The sequence below is a fragment of the Atractosteus spatula genome, chromosome 10, assembly GCF_055471065.1.
Source record: "Atractosteus spatula isolate fAtrSpa1 chromosome 10, fAtrSpa1.hap1, whole genome shotgun sequence".
Taxonomy (NCBI): Eukaryota; Metazoa; Chordata; class Actinopteri; order Semionotiformes; family Lepisosteidae; genus Atractosteus; species Atractosteus spatula.
The window spans coordinates 29639876-29656840 of record NC_142715.1 but is presented as its reverse complement, the minus strand read 5'-3'; the positions used below and the strand labels follow the sequence as shown (position 1 = coordinate 29656840).

Genomic DNA, 16965 nt, shown 5'->3' with positions numbered 1-16965 from the left:
CGTTTCTGTCTCTTAAAGTTTAAGTCTGCTCCTTTCTTCCTGGTTTAGAAATAACATGTTCCATGATTGTTTACAAACACCACTATCAATTACAGCTCTAACACCTGTGTGCATAAACAAGGCATCTCCAAAGGACATATTAAATAACATGATCCTTCCTGTTACCATTCCTGTGGTTGGAGCGTTGTTTCGCCCTTTTTCGTTCTTCTACAATATTTGCAGACAGGACTTTATCACTCGAGCTGTACAAAACAAGTCGGTCCATGAAAATCATCAGTACTGCTGTTGTTCTATGCGTAGTTTAATCAAGGTAGTCGAGTGAGGAGGTAAAAAAGCACTCCCCATTGATTAATCAATCATCGTCGCCCGTGTGACTGGATATAAAAATAACGGATTCATTTTAACCAATCTCTGGAAGCTTCGATGCGGTTATTTTTCCTTCCTTATTTCTTCATTCCTATGAATTTACTCTGTACTAGAGGAAACGCAAAAGTGGGAAATTGCAGGCATCCTTCGTTAGTGGTGGATTGTGTTCAGAGAGCATCAGCACATCTCAGTTCCGTTAATAAGTCTGTTGGGGATATACCTTAGTGGTAGAGCGCATGCTTCGCATGTATAAGGTCCCGGCATCTCCAGGTGCTTTATATTACTGTGCTCACATTGCAATCTTCTGTTAAATGTAAACTCTTTGCTCGTGTTCATAGAGAGCCAAGTTCACACAATTAAACTCAGGTACACTCGAAGTGCTACGGTGTTGCTCTGCTGTTTTAAATGTACCTCTAAAGCATTTAGTTCTGTTAACTACCAAATGATTTGAACTAATTTTATGTCATATTCAGGAAATCCAGAGGTCTTCAGACGTGTCGTGGCTGTTGAAGAAGACACCTTTTGAATCTCACCCGGGATTTCTTGAGAGATCATTCAGCGAGCGAGTCCTTCCTCTGGACTCCACACTGAGCTGAAAACTGCACGAATTCCATTGTACAACCGAGAAAAAAACTGATGGACTAAACAATGACATTTGATGATTACAAGAAACTCAAGAAACACAACCGTCCGAACACAGGTTTGAATCCCGAACGCTTAATTTAAAAGACAAAGCGAAGGATACGACCTGTTAACTCTCTTCGTGTCTTACAGTTTATGATATTAAAAAAATCTTTCTTTCATAATAATGTCTTGCTGCTGATAGACTATTTATTGAATTTTAACAAAATCACAATTACAAAAATTTTGGGTTAAACAGTTACTGACATACTTTAACGAAGAGAAACGTTAGTGCCTTCTGGTGTGTGAGCCAATTTCTCAAAACAATATTTGTTAGTCTCTCGGGAGGCTGCGCAAGGTGTTTAGAGATAGAATTTCTAAAAGGCAGGCTCCCTGAGCTTAACATCAAGGCAGAGAAAATGTTTTTTTCTCTACAGAAATGCTCTTTAAATTTCAGCATAGTTACAACTCCCTTTATAAAGGGTGTGCACACTTATAGAACCAAGGCATTGAAAGTTTTTTTAATTGTTGTTCCAAAAAATGTTCCATTTGTTTTCATTCTTAATGTTGTTGATTAAAAGATCTCATTGAATGGGAAAAAATCTGAATGTGAAAAAAGGTCAAAATGCTATTGAAAAAATCAGTAATGTGAGGAAAGATTAATTGTGGGAGCCCCTTACCTCCCCATGTCATGCTGTTTTTCTCTCTCATTCTACTGGGAGTGGTGCCGTCGCTTCTGGATAAAGTGTCACGATCATTACTCCTCCTCTTACGGGCGCTCCAGCCCTTCCTCGTTCTGTCCCATTCTCCACACCTGTTTCTTATTCTAGCCCCTCTTTAGTTCCACCTTTAAAGCCAGACGCAGGCGATTGCTCGGGGCTTCTCATTGAATCCCGTTTCGTGAGAGCCCGGGGTCCTGCTGCGTCTGGTTCCGTTATGGTTTTAGTTTCCTGTTCCTGATTCCCTGTCCCGCCGGTCCAGACCCGGTTCTGGTTTTTAGTTATTTCGGATGGATACCCTGGTCTTGGACTTCGCCTCCCATTTTGGATTTCCCTTTTTGGATTTATGCTTGGATTGTTTGCCCCGGACTCACTTCCCCTGGACACCAGCTCACCTTGGACACGCCCCCCTGTCTCCTGACCGACTCCTGCATGATATTTTTCCCTATTGTTTCTTCACCTTTCGGATCGTGTCGTCCGCATAGGGCCCGGAAAGAACTGTTCCTGACATAAAGTCTGTCAATAGACATTCCAGACGGGTCAGGTACTGTATGACTGCGCTTCGGCACAAGAAGAGACATGTGACTTGTGAGGATCACGACACGTGTCGTTCACCGTTCAGAGCCCGGGTAGCTCAGTCGGTAGAGCATCAGACTTTTAATCTGAGGGTCCAGGGTTCAAGTCCCTATTCGGGCGGTTGTGTTTTCCTTAAGTGTATTGTGAATTTCATTATAAATCGTATTTTATCTTCCACTCTTCTAGCTGTACTGTCGATATTTTAAAAGTTCATCACTTGTATTTTCTTTAGTGTTTCCTTTCACAAACCGAAAATGTTCAAGACTATTTTGTCACCGCACTCCACGTAGATAATCACAGGAAAAGAAAAGGAAATGCAGTGAGGAGCTCACACAGTGAGTACTCTTGAATATAACAAGAGGAAAGGCACATGCACATCTGCAGAACTTCACGTCCGAGTTTACAGTGACAGCAGAGATTGGAAGCGAAGTAATTTTTTATTACTCGGTTGCTGAACGATCTCTCAACAGGTGTCTAATAATCACGTTCAGAAAGGTGATGATACATTTTTATTTTAACTAAGTAGCCTTAATGGCAACACAGTGTTAGGAGTTCGGCTTTTCTTATTTCTTCTGCAGAACCAGCGGTATCGGAATATACTGATCCGCAAAATAAGCGCTTTTGGTTTCTGATCGTTTTTATTGAGTGCTGCTCTAAACTTTATATTTGCTTGTGTTGGTTTACCTCATGAAAAAAGACATTTCTCTAATTACATGATTTCATGATCAACGAGGAGAAAGAAATAAAATATATAATTAATTAATTATAAGAACCACAGGCAAGATGGCTGGTGGTCTAAGGCGTTCAGGTCGCAGTTTCCTCTGGAGACGTTTGTTCAAATCGTACTTCTAATGAGTACTCTTTTTCTTGTTAGAGTAGAAACAATAGAAGCCTTAAGTGGGAAAAAAATCACAACATCTCACATTTCACGTGTTTAATGTTAATTGTCTCAGTGGTTGCCTCGGTGATTGATGGCTCTTCGCTCTTGCAGGGTGACGGCAAACTTCTTCAGAGAGGGAGTCTCCCACGCACGGCTTTTCTTCATCAAGAGCTGAGGCAACAGAGATAGACTTCAAACTGACATGAATTACTTCATCTGCTGACAGTAAACGGAGCTCACCCTCAGCTGCGAACAAGCCCTCCTCGTTAGTACAGTTCTGAGTAACCTCGCTTGTCGCGCGAGAGACCGGGGTACATTTCTGTGACAGGGCGCTGGTTAAATTTTTTAACAACCTGACTTCATTTAGAAAGTGTGTACTGTGTACTAAGTTTCGGACTAGTTAGTGCAGTAGAATATGGAGATCATCTCCAGCTCTGAGCTCAACTGCAACAAGCAGTCGTGCTGAACAAACTCAGAGCCCAGCTTAACGTGTGCTCAGTGTGGTGCTCAGGACTCAGGGGTATTGTTGTGGTTATAATTAGCACAAATCAGAACATTTCAATTTATCTGATCAGTAAATTAAAATGCAGGACACGTTAATATAGGATTATTACTGTGTCTCTGTCCTGTTTGTATATAACCCAATGTCCCTCACAGATTAAAAGATACCAGTAAGAACACCTAACTCTTTATTCGGTACTCATTGCAAACAGTCCCAAAACAAGCACGTCCAGCAGCTGCGGGGTTGAAGGTGAACATGTATCATATTGTAATGGCTTCTATTTCCACTGATGAATGAGACAGATTCATGAGGAGATCCTACGCACAATTAAGCGAACACATCGCTATTTCGGTCTGATGTTGAGGCTCCATTTGTGTCAGCAGTACTATAAATGTAAGTCTTATACATTTTCAGGGGCTGCATCTGTAGCGCTTCATCTAAGAGGACTGTTTTACTTTACCACACGGTTACATTCACCCACCCAATTTATTCTCAGAATACCCAATGGCTCAATAACCCTGTTTTCCCCTGGGAACCACCAGTGTACAGTCTCATTCCATTCAAAAATATAACAAATATATTAAATTAATATATTCAATGAACTGTGTAACACAGAGCTGGAAAGGTGAAACCTGGATGGCTGAGCAATCGAGCAGCTGAAGCTGTTGACCAGGATGGCTGAGTGGTTAAGGTGTTGGACTTAAGGCCCAATGGGCAAATGTTTATGTGGGTTCAATCCCTGCTCCTATAATTTGCTTTTGTAGTGACAGAACACTTTGAACATTTACACTCTATTAAAATATGGATTTACTAAATTTCAGTTCTCTTCACTCCCTGGGATAACTGAACTCTCACAATCGCATACTGAAGGCTTTACATGCATTAGCTCTGATACAGCTCCTAATTAAGACAGAATGAAACTGTATCAATAATAAATGACATGTTTTAAATAAACGTGTATTGATAAACTTCATTATTAATAAAAGTGGTGTGACGGGAAAGCAAATTAAATATTACAATGGTATTCCAAGCAACTGTTGTGTGCCGGAGCCAAATGTCGTCCACTGTGGGCTTTGTAAATTGTTTAAAAATTGTAAGTGAAGTTGAAATAATTAACAATTTGTTGAATCCTGCAGTTACAGATAAAAATGTGAGAAGATTTTCTCTGGGTTTATCTCTGTCCGAGTGCCTGATGTGAATATGCTGAACGCAGTGTCTCTGATTTATGCACTCAAACAACCAAAGAATCCCATTTTTGTCATCCTATGGTTTGTCGAACGTGATTTTTTCAAAGTGGGTGTGATTTCGTTTAGTCTTTCGCTCCTGTACTAGAACAGTAATGTTTCTAGACGCACATGAGCATGATATAGTAGGCTGACAGCAGGAACACGTGGCCCACAAGCAGTGACAGTATCAGAGGTGTCTGCAGTATGTTGGTTTGTGAGCAGCGATAAAATAAAATGCAGAGGAAGCAGGTGTGCCTGCATTAATAAAGCTCCATTGAGCGGAAAAAGTAACAGAAGAACCAACCTAAATTCTGCAGCTGAAATCACACAAAACTGCTACAGGCTTGAACTCACAACCTCAGCATGACTCTATGTACTGCTGTAGAAGTACTGTGCGCTGACCAACTGTGCCACTGGAGCTGCGCAATGTGTTTGTTACATGTCTTAGATGTATTTATTGGAAGGTTGCAGAAATCGTAAATCACTGATTTCATTATCTGCATGTTTAATATCTAGGAGAGAGAACTCCTTCAGGTTCTACAGCTCATAAGTGCACTTTAAGAAGTCTTTTGTGAGATGGATCTCTGAGGTGCATCTTTTTCCTTATTACTAAAGATACCTCTACATTGTAAACTATTTGAAGACCTAGAAAAAGGAACATGGCGTTAGTTGAAATAAGCACTGAATTGGTTAAAACCCACGCTCTTTGAATTGCTAAAGCGATGCCTTGAGGAGAATAAATCAACATACTGTATTCACAAAGGTCACTTGGCCACGGACAAGAACGATCAGCTACCACCATTATTATTATTATTATTATTATTATTATTATTATTATTATTATTATTATTATTATTCAACCATTTGGGGAACAATACAGTTGAACAATCCCACTGTTCTTATGGCAAGAAAAATAACATGAGACCACTGTAAGAGGACGAGTGTTGTAATTGTTTGAACAATTGATTTCTATTTTTCCCTCTTATGGGCAACCTTGCAGTATTTCTTTTTCTCTTCGTTGTTGTGCACGGGCTAGTTCTGCAGCGATATTTGCCACAGAAATTTCTGCGCAGCTCCGTATTAAAGCTGTTCTCAACTGCAATGGAGAGAAGACGACTCCAGTAGATAGCTGTGTAGTTGTGTAAGACCACACATGAAACAGTAATAGTGCGGCTCTTAATGGACTGGTACACAGACCACATGAGAGGCAAGCAAAAAGCTGTTTTAAAATTCCAAAGGCTCACCAAGTGAGAGGAACAGCAATGGACTGAAAAGATCTGTTACAGACGTCTATGTCAATCTCTTTAGAGCTATAAATGCCATTTGTTTAATTTATCTGTAGGTTAACACTCCCAAGTAACAGCACTTTACAGTATATTAATGTTAATTCCGCTGGTGGACATTAGCTGTTTTTTTTTGTAACAATTTGTTTGCTCTGCTATAAGGAATAATAATAATAATAACATCACTTTATTAACCCTTTACAATTTATTGCATTAGGAATTATCTTTTTGCATACCCCAGCTTGCACTCCATGAGGCACACAAATAAGGAGAGAGCCTGGGGTCAGAGCACAGGGTCTGCTATTGTATGGTGCCCTGGAGCAGTTGGGGTTAAGGGCCTTGCTCAGGGGCTCAACAGAGTAGGATTCCTTTGCCAGCAGAGGGATTTGAACGAGCAACCTTCCAACCACAGGCGCAGATCCTTAGCCACAGAGGCACTGCTCCGCCCCAAGTATATAAAGTAAAGAATATACAATATATAAAGCACGCAAACTTAAATTTTCAAAGTTTTCAGGAAAAAGTTTCTTTAGCATTTTCCTTCACATATGGAAAAAGTTCGATGTGTTCTTGTCACATTTCTCCACGTACAGTCTGTTCCGTTACAGTCTTGAGTGACACAAATCTTCTCTTTTACTGCACTACACGTCTCCAGAGGACAGTTCAGCACACAAGGATCCTCAGTCAAACAAACACTTCAATCACTTGATAAATGCCATTTCTCGTCCTTTCTCTTAGTGTTGGTGCTACTATTGTATGCAAAGGAAGCGACTTGACAATGAAAGGTGTAATCATCTTAAAGAAAGTCTTCATGAAGGAGTGCATTGGCAAGCTCTCATCTGGCAATTTACCGGGCTTGTGAAGAAACCAATCTCATTCAACAACCATACAAATTGCACAGCTTAAGGCACATGAAGCACAATTTGTGGGCTAATTGACACAAAACAATGTCACTTCACATTATCCACAAAGCTGTTTTGCTTGTTGACCACCTCTTCCTACATTACAGTGAGCACATACTGTATATTTCAGTTCCTTCTCTTTTATTTTCCTTTCAATTTTACTGTCCCTTTCCCCCATGTGGAGATGTATACACAGCCAAAACCCCGTGTTTTGCCCTACGTTTGTGTCAGTTTTACAATCGGTGTAGGAGCCTGCCTTAGAGAGGTCCAGTGGCACAGTTGGTCAGTGTGTGGTATGCATGTAGCTGTGCACAGTGGAGTTATAATGAGGTTGTGTGTTCAAGCCTTCACTGGAGCATTAAGTCTTTTGAATGTTTTCCACCCATAAAAAGTTCATTCGCCGTAGTAGTTTCACTGTGACTTTGCAGGTAAAATATTCTCAATGAGAATAATATTTTGTATGTGATAAATAACTGAACTAGAAAATAGACAGAGACAGACAGAGAAATGTCCTGTCATTAAAGAAAATTCATGAAGAAGAGGAGTGACATCATTGCAAAGGCGATATTTTCTGATGTCTGTTTTGGTTAATAATCATTTGCGTGGGAATTACTTCTGTCATTATTACTAATACTGATAAAAACAGAGAACTCACAGCTCTCTGGACGTTGGTCTGGACTCTAGAAAGTGTTTTTATTTGCAAGCGGCTCTGGAACTCAACACCTGTTGATGGGTCACTTCTGTCAGACACATCAGTGAAACCCAAGCCCACCTACACACACATTCACACACACACTGATAGATATACTGTACACCTACACTCTCACATACATTTACACTCACAGACACATCACACATTTATACACACAATCAGACACTCACACACTCACATATATACACTCACAGACTCACAGATACACAAATAGACACTATATACGCACATAGACACCGCATACACTCTTAGGTACAGATACACTATAACTAACACTAATGAAGATACTGCTAATATTACAACAGTAACACTATCACCAAAACTTACACTATCATTGTTACTAACACTGACAAAAACTACTACTAGACTAATAATACTTATAATATTACTTACAGTAATACTCTCATGAAACCTAACATGATGATGAGGAGTGTTAATACTCTGATACTAACACTATAAGTATCACTAATATTACATAAATACTAGCATTAAAACTTAAACTATCAGTAATGCTATCATCATTAATACCCACATAGACTTACAAATATAAAACTACACACTGACAGACACCACACACTCACGGACACAAAGCATACACACACATTCTCAGGCATGCATTCACAGAAACAAATAGACACTACGCATACTCATAGACACGCACTTATAGACACCAAACACTCAGAGACCCCACACGCTAACAGACACAACAAGCTCACAGACACATACCCACACATTCACAGACACACAGCGCACACACACACAGACACCACACACTTCCAGACATGCACCCACACACGCACAGATATCACAAACACACTTATCTACAGATACACGATAACTAACACAAATATAAATACTACTAATACTTCAACAGTAACACTATAATTATAATTAATATTAACATGAATATGAACATTAAAACTAAAACAATCAGTAGTGCCACTGTCATTGATACTCACATGAACACTAGCATTAAAACTACCAGTTGTAATCTCACTAATATTAACATGAAGACACTGATATTAGTATTAGTGGCTACCCGTGACGTCACACCGCTCTCTGTGACAAATGCGAGACACTTAGACGCGTGCAGTGACGAGGCGCCTGTCGCCGTGGTTACCATTCTTATGATTTATAAACACTGGAAAAATGCATTTAAACTGTTACTTACATACATTTATGAACTTGAAATATCATTTTCTATCTCTAGGATACAGTTACCTAAATAATAATATGAGTAATCATTGTTTAATTTCGGATTGAACATTATTAACCCTAAACGCACTATGGTAATTGATCGATACAGTATTAACTGTTTTCTAGATACTTAAACAGGGTCAAGAAATTAATCAGTACTCACCAATCGGTGAAGTTAATTGATTTTTCTATGGTTCTTCAGTTTAAATAATTGGTTGTCGATAGATAAGTGATCAATAACTCTTCTCCGTGCGCTCCGTGCGCCTCCCGCGGTCTCTCGCTCTGATCACGGCGCTCTCGCTGGTGTCTGTGACGTCACACCGCTTATTCTGACAAACATTCTGACATGCTGCTTTTGTGTGTCTTTTTCATGAATGCCAGAGGTACTCGAAATGTTGCAAAAACAAAAGCGTTTTTTTTGTTTTGTAAAAAAGTGAGTGCTGATTTTTATTTAATACAGGAAACTCATGCATGTTGAAACACTATTTAAATTCTATAAATAACTGAGAAATAATAAAGCAAGGAAACATGATATATGTAAAAATACAATTTGATCACATAATTTACTTCATTACCTCTGTTTTTTTTTTCTGTTGTGTTTTTTTCTCTTGTACATGTTTCTGATCTTCTGGTTGTAGTAATATTTGTAAATTCTATACGTTTATTAAAAAATGTAAAACAAAATAGCGCATCTCTGCTGGAGGAGACTCCTGGTTTTCATACAAATATAACATCTCCAAAAAAACTAAACCGGGCTGTGAAGAGAGGCGATTTATAACAGTTGGAGAAGGAGAGCGACAAACCGAGGAATGAAAATCATTAAACAGAAAAAAAATAGTTTACTTCACAGATTAATGCGTTACAAAGCGTACCCGTGTGGAGCAGTAGAGAACGAGCACGAGTCCCTGAAATAAGCGGTTTTAAGGGTTTTACACGAATTTTCAGAGTATCTTCAGAATCTTCAGAGTAAAAGAGCCAGGAGGATCAGACTCCTGATCCTGGAGGTGTATACTGGTTTTATTTCCACCAAGCTCTCACTTCTATAGGTAGTCTGATGATTTCACTTTATAACTGTAACAAGACTTCATCTAATTGTACATTTATAAGACTGTGAGACACTTGTGAGAGCAGCTGAATCCCAGGGCTGGTGTGGAATCACACACAGACAGATCTTCTTCTGTGTGATCTGAGTCCCACTGCTCAGAGCTACAGACTGGTCAACTGGTCACTATTGTAGTCATAACCATCGGTCTTTGGCTACTAATAATCAATATACTGATCAGAATGTCAATACTGGTGTTTATTACATCAATACAAAAATAATTCCACACTCACTTGTGTTATAAAACACTTAAAAAACATGTTTAGAGGCTGATATACATTAAAGAAAGTAATACTGAAGGGCTGGAAGTCCTGGAAATTTTGAAGTTTATTGAAGTTTCTTGCTTCTGCCCTGGAACAGAGCCCACAGCTGCCAGATCAGTGACCCCTGAGCCCAGTTCACAGAGAGGAGAATCAGGAGCTCATTTATGTCTCTAAGAGGGCTGGGAGAAAGGGGAAAAGGGGGAAATGTGACTTGAGTCCAGGCTGTTCTGTCTGATATTGTTCATGTAGCAGTACTGATTGTCTGAATATCTTCTGGTTCTGGATTGTGAGGATAGAGAGCAGTACAGCATTGAGCTTCTGTCTGAGTGTGAGTCTGAGCTGTGAATCTGACTGAGAAGAGAATAATGATTTTTTATTCTGCCTCTGAGAATTTTTCTTCTTTGCCAAGTGGTGTTACATCCCCTTCAGATACTCTGCACAGACTGCCAGAGAGAAGAGGAGAGAGAGACGGACAGATAAGAGCACACACAGCGAGAGAGACATACAGTGCCTTGCGAAAGTATTCGGCCCCCTTGAACTTTTCAACCTTTTGCCACATTTCAGGCTTCAAACATAAAGATATAATTTTTTTTATTTTATGTGAAGAATCACCAACAAGTGGGACACAATTGTGAAGTGGAACGAAATCTATTGGATTTTTGAAACTTTTTTAACTAATAAAAAAATGAAAAGTGGGGCGTGCAAAATTATTCGGCCCCTTTACTTTCAGTGCAGCAAACTCACTCCAGAAGTTCAGCGAGGATCTCTGAATGATCCAATGTTGTCCTAAATGACTGATGGTGATAAATAGAATCCACCTGTGTGTAATCAAGTCTCTGTATAAATGCACCTGCTCTGTGATAGTCTCAAGGTTCTGTTGAAAGCGCAGAGAGCATCATGAAGACCAAGGAACACACCAGGCAGGTCCGTAATACTGTTGTGGAGAAGTTTAAAGCCGGATTTGGATACAAAAAGATTTCCCAAGCTTCAAACATCCCAAGGAGCACTGTGCAAGCAATCATCTTGAAATGGAAGGAGTATCAGACCACTGCAAATCTACCAAGACCTGGCCGTCCCTCTAAACTTTCAGCTCAGACAAGGAGAAGACTGATCAGAGATGCAGCCAAGAGGCCCATGATCACTCTGGATGAACTGCAGAGAACTACAGCTGAGGTGGGAGAGTCTGTCCATAGGACAACAATCAGTCTTACACTGCACAAATCTGGCCTTTATGGAAGAGTGGCAAGAAGAAAGCCATTTCTCAAAGATATCCATAAAAAGTCTCGTCTAAAGTTTGCCACAAGCCACCTGGGAGACACCCCAAACATGTGGAAGAAGGTGCTCTGGTCAGATGAAACCAAAATCGAACTTTTTGGCCACAATGCAAAACGATATGTTTGGCGTAAAAGCAACACAGCTCATCACCCTCAACACACCATCCCCACTGTCAAACATGGTGGTGGCAGCATCATGGTTTGGGCCTGCTTTTCTTCAGCAGGGACAGGGAAGATGGTTACAATTGAGGGGAAGATGGATGCAGCCAAATACAGGACCATTCTGGATGAAAACCTGTTGGAGTCTGCAAAAGACCTGAGACTGGGACGGAGATTTATCTTCCAACAAGACAATGATCCCAAACATACAGCAAAATCTACAAAGGAATGGTTCACAAATAAACGTATCCAGGTGTTTGAATGGCCAAGTCAAAGTCCAGACCTGAATCCAATCGAGAATCTGTGGAAAGAGCTGAAAACTGCTGTTCACAAACGCTCTCCATCCAACCTCACTGAGCTCGAGCTGTTTTGCAAGGAAGAATGGGCAAGAATTTCAGTCTCTCGATGTGCAAAACTGATAGAGACATACCCCAAGCGACTTGCAGCTGTAATCGCAGCAAAAGGTGGCTCTACAAAGTATTAACGCAAGGGGGCCGAATAATTTTGCACGCCCCACTTTTCATTTTTTTATTAGTTAAAAAAGTTTCAAAAATCCAATAGATTTCGTTCCACTTCACAATTGTGTCCCACTTGTTGGTGATTCTTCACATAAAATAAAAAATTTATATCTTTATGTTTGAAGCCTGAAATGTGGCAAAAGGTTGAAAAGTTCAAGGGGGCCGAATACTTTCGCAAGGCACTGTACGTCTTGATTTACTTTGAAGCAAGTTTCAACGGTAAACGCAGACGTCACTTTGAGCACTTGGTCTTTTATAGTACAAATATCACACTGTGCTCTACATGGGCGTGTCTCCAAGATCGTTGTGAACCAAACCTTCTGATTGAGAATCAGTGAAACGAAAACCAAGCACATGTACACACTCGCGTCCTAGCGTGAAAAAAATGATGGAAGCATTTGAGAAATAAGAAGAGTAGTCTGAACAGCTCCGGCCTATGAACTGCTCTACCAAGTGATCGCTACCTCCACACCCAGTTTATAACACTGAAAATGATGCAGGAAGCACAGGAAAGTTCTAAAACCAGAGGTTTTCTCAAAAGTAAAATCTTCATCTTTTAAATATTGTCATCCATATATTTTCGTTTTTCTCTTTTTCACATTACACGCTTTCGAGAAATAGACTGTCTTGTAATGAAGGCTGCATTAGAAAATGTGTAAATTAAAATCGGGTTTATGACTTTTGCGTTATTCAGCTTTCTTAGCGCTTGGGTCTCGATTCAGATATTGCAATGAAAGCAACAGGGGAGTAAGTTTTCCTTTTCTAAATCAAAGGTGATCTGCTCACAAGGAAGTATAAAAACTTCAGCGTTTACTTTTTGAAGACCGCAAATTGTCGAAACACTGTTGCTTCATAAGCTAATAAGTAACGTTTCTGAGCACGCATTGTATTACTAATGCTATTATTAATTAAAAAAAAACCTTAAATTCACATAATGCAATTTGGACGGCTCAAAGTAGTCTATTCCTTGTACAACTTTACTTGCCCGCTGAGTAGAGTGTAAAGCAACTGCAGCAGATGTAGCAGTAATAGCAACAGCATGGTTAGAGTGACACAATACACTCTATGAAAGAATTGCGGCTTCAGATCGTTTTATTCTGTTGAAGCTACCTACAGGCTCTGAACTGATGACATTGGCTGTGATCTTCTTTTTTCAGGTTTCATGAAATTCTTCACATATTTGAAATATTTCATTCGGGTTAGCCTAATACACGGTGCAACCCGTACCTGCAGCAGAATGCTGTGGCACATGAAGCCGTTTTGTTTATCGTTTGTAAGGATTGAGGAGCGTACTACAAATCGAGCAAGCGAAAAGAAAATTAAACAGGAGTCACTTTTTGGATTGCTAATCCATTGTGTTCTGCTCGTCTAGGTTCAAATCCCATCCTTGTCATGGTTAAGGCCTGAGACGTGTGTGTTTTTTCTAAACGGTGTTTGCATTTGTTTCCTCTTCTACTCTTGTACTAAAGCAGTAATATTTCTAGCGGTGGACGAACATGGTATCACAGGCTGACAGCAGGAACACGTGGCCACAAGCTGCAGTACATTGGTTTGGGAACAGCAATAACTTTCCTGTGGAGACAGGTGCGCCGGTATTAATACAGCGCTTTCGAGCGGAAAGAGTAACAAGAATTGACTTAAACTTACCAGTTATGTTTAATAGCTAAAAACACAAAACCAACCTCTTCAGTGGTTGAATCTAAATTACAGAAGCCAATGCTGCCATCAAGGAAAAAAAAAATCTTGAGTTATGTAGTTTTGAGACTAAATATCCGACTTTTAATTCATATATATGAGTGTGTTAATGGTTGAAACTGTGTTTACATGAGGTACAAACGGTAACCTTTTCATTCCGAGAAGAAAGTCAGTCTGTATGCATTTCTCAGCGTGCACATTGTCAGGAACACTGACCCCACAGTGCCAGCAAACCTTTCGATAGTCTGTAGGTACTGCCATTGCAAATATAACAGGTTGTTCATACACACACACGATATCGTTGCTATCTCGCAATTAGGAGATAATTTTGTATTTCTTAATTAGGAGAATTCTGGATTTTTTTCCTTGGTGGCAACAATGCACTTCCGCAATAAATCATAGACTCTGCTTTCAAAATAGCTGCACCAGGCACTTGGACACAGATAAACATAGGGATTTAAAATTCAGGAATATGAATGGTCAATTGCTTACAGTTGGGTTTTTTACGTTTCGTATTTAGTGATTTGTATATCAATCTTTTAACAATTCATTAAAATGCTAACAATATATCAATATATAAAATAAAAACAACAGCACCGTTAAATGCTGGGGAGACGGGTAGTTTTTTTTTTTACAATCAGATGCCAATCTCTAATGCTGTGTGTGAGAGCTTACGTAACTTTCCCTTTCTCACATTTTCTAACAACTATTCCTAAGGTGCACCCTGTCAACTCCTAATACTTTTTAAAAGTCTGCCTGCATGTTTGATTATTGTCGTTTTATTTAGAAAAAGTCCAATATTGATCATAACTAAAGAAAATTATGATTAAGAATAAAAATGATTGTATGAGAAGCAGGAGGAATCTCTTCTCTCCTATGGAGCATGAGCTGAATCGGGAGTGAGACATTTCGTATGCTCGTGCATATGTCAACGCATGACCTACATCGTAAAACTAAAACTAAATTAAAAACTAACATTAAGTTGTCAGAGACATTCATTTATATACAAACAAGAGACAGACAAAGTAATAATTCTACATTTACTTGTCCTACACTGATCAGACTAATTGAAATGTATGGAAGCCCGTTTCCGCGCTATGGTATCTCAGAATTCCGACAGCTGGCAAGGCCTGAGTTCGAGCTAATGCAGTGAGGCACGAACTAGGGTGGGAGCGGCGAAGGCACAAGCCCTAGAACCCGAATCCGTTACAATAACAAAAGGACAGACAATGAAATATGGCTATTTCGAAGTCACAAATGTGAGATATAAAGTCGGAATTCTGAGTTTTTAAGTCGCAATTCTGAGATACCATAGCGCGTTTTTTTTACTCCCTGGCGGAAACGGGCTTCCATAGGTTCTCAGTGCTGCGAAGCAAAACCAATCTCCGAAAAATCAGACAATTATTATCAGATCATGTCAAAAGCTGATCAGTATTTCTTTACTGGGAAGCAAAGAAATGCTTGTATTACACATTTTAATGTGACATGCAATTACACGTGAAAAATAGTAAAATTATTTTCATTGCGGTACATGTTGATAGAACACCCCCCTCGATAAATGAAAGTGTGGACGGACGTGCCGTATGTTCCATACTCTGTCTGGCAGCGAGTTTAACACACTGTCCTCGGAAATTAGAAACTAATTGAACAATAAATTCATCTGAGCCAAATCTACACGTGTGGGTGATTTAATTCTGTCTAAATTGCGTGGAACTCCTCCGCTGAGGTCGGATACACACGGGAAAGTGTTCAGGCTGCTTCACGGAGTCCCGCCTCAGACTGGAAGCAGGTTCTAATTAGACGCTGAGAACAATCCGGGTCTCTGTGTGTAATTGATTGTGTTGATTGAGCGGTAATATGACCAGGTGTGTGGTAGCAGGTCCTGCCAGTATAAAAACCTAGTCACCGCGCTCACCCTTTATGCTCTCTTGCTTCAACACAGTTTGGTGGTTTACTTGTCTTTCTCCTGTAGCAGTTTAGCGGGACGTCAATTTGGCGATGCGCTCGTTTCTCTTTGTGCTGTGCCTGTTCGCAGGGGCTGGGCTCCCCGCTCTGATCTCCGCCGGCCTGCTGGCTGGGACTCTCGGGAATTAGCGGTCCAGGCCGACTTCCCGGCTCTCGAAGACGCAGCCCAGTCCTTAGTTAGTCATGGAAGAAAACAGAGAAGAGGTCGGAGTGGCCTCTGTAGTTCATCAACGATCCAGTCAGGCAGTACTCCTCTGTTAAGCGCCGTTTGTTCACATCGATTGGCTTTTTTTTTGCCTTCATTCGTGCAAGTAGTAAAAGCAGACGCCCCTATTCTGCCGTGACCCGGATTCGAACCGGGGTTGTTGCGGCCACAACGCAAAGAACTGACCACTATACGATCACGGCGAGTTACAGAGACACACACAGCTCCGACCTTTTCCGCCCCTGAATAGGATTGGTGAATTGAATAGCATTCACATCGAATATCACTGGCGAAGCTCAGCGCTGGGCCACTGGGCATGGTTTCGCACTGTTTCCGTAGTCTACTGGTTATCACGTTCGCCACACACGCGAAAGGTCCCTGGTTCGAAACAGATCGGCTTCTTTTGTCGCCACGCACACTGTTTGGGGATTCGCCTAGCGCTGTGATCGAACAGACCCACTCACCTCTTAGTGTGGTGGGATCTGCACAGTGCATGTCGCAGCGCTTCCTGCTTTCACTTCAATGCACATCCTTATGTCGAGTCGTGTGCCGTGCAGCTGCTCTGAAAGCGAGAGCAATGAAAAGGTGTATGGCGCTGTGAAAGGAAACACAGAGAAGTGAAAGCCAGTCCTTTCTCTAAGGAGGTAGAAGAAGAGCAACTCCCCGTCAGGGAATCGAACCCCGGTCTCCCGCGTGACAGGCGAGAATACTCACCACTATACTAACGAGGAAGACATCACTATTTTCGACCACCGGCATCGTGTCCCGACCCACCGTGCTGGAAGCCGACGCGTGCTGTGATT

At 40.6% G+C, this 16965-nt stretch overlaps 1 non-coding gene across 1 annotated transcript; it reads right to left on the bottom strand.

Annotated features, from left to right (window-relative positions):
* Positions 1-16821: 16821 nt before the first annotated feature.
* On the bottom strand, positions 16822-16893 carry trnad-guc (transfer RNA aspartic acid (anticodon GUC)). The gene has a single exon. It is a non-coding gene; the product is annotated as a tRNA-Asp (tRNA).
* Between the last annotated feature and the right edge of the window lie 72 nt (positions 16894-16965).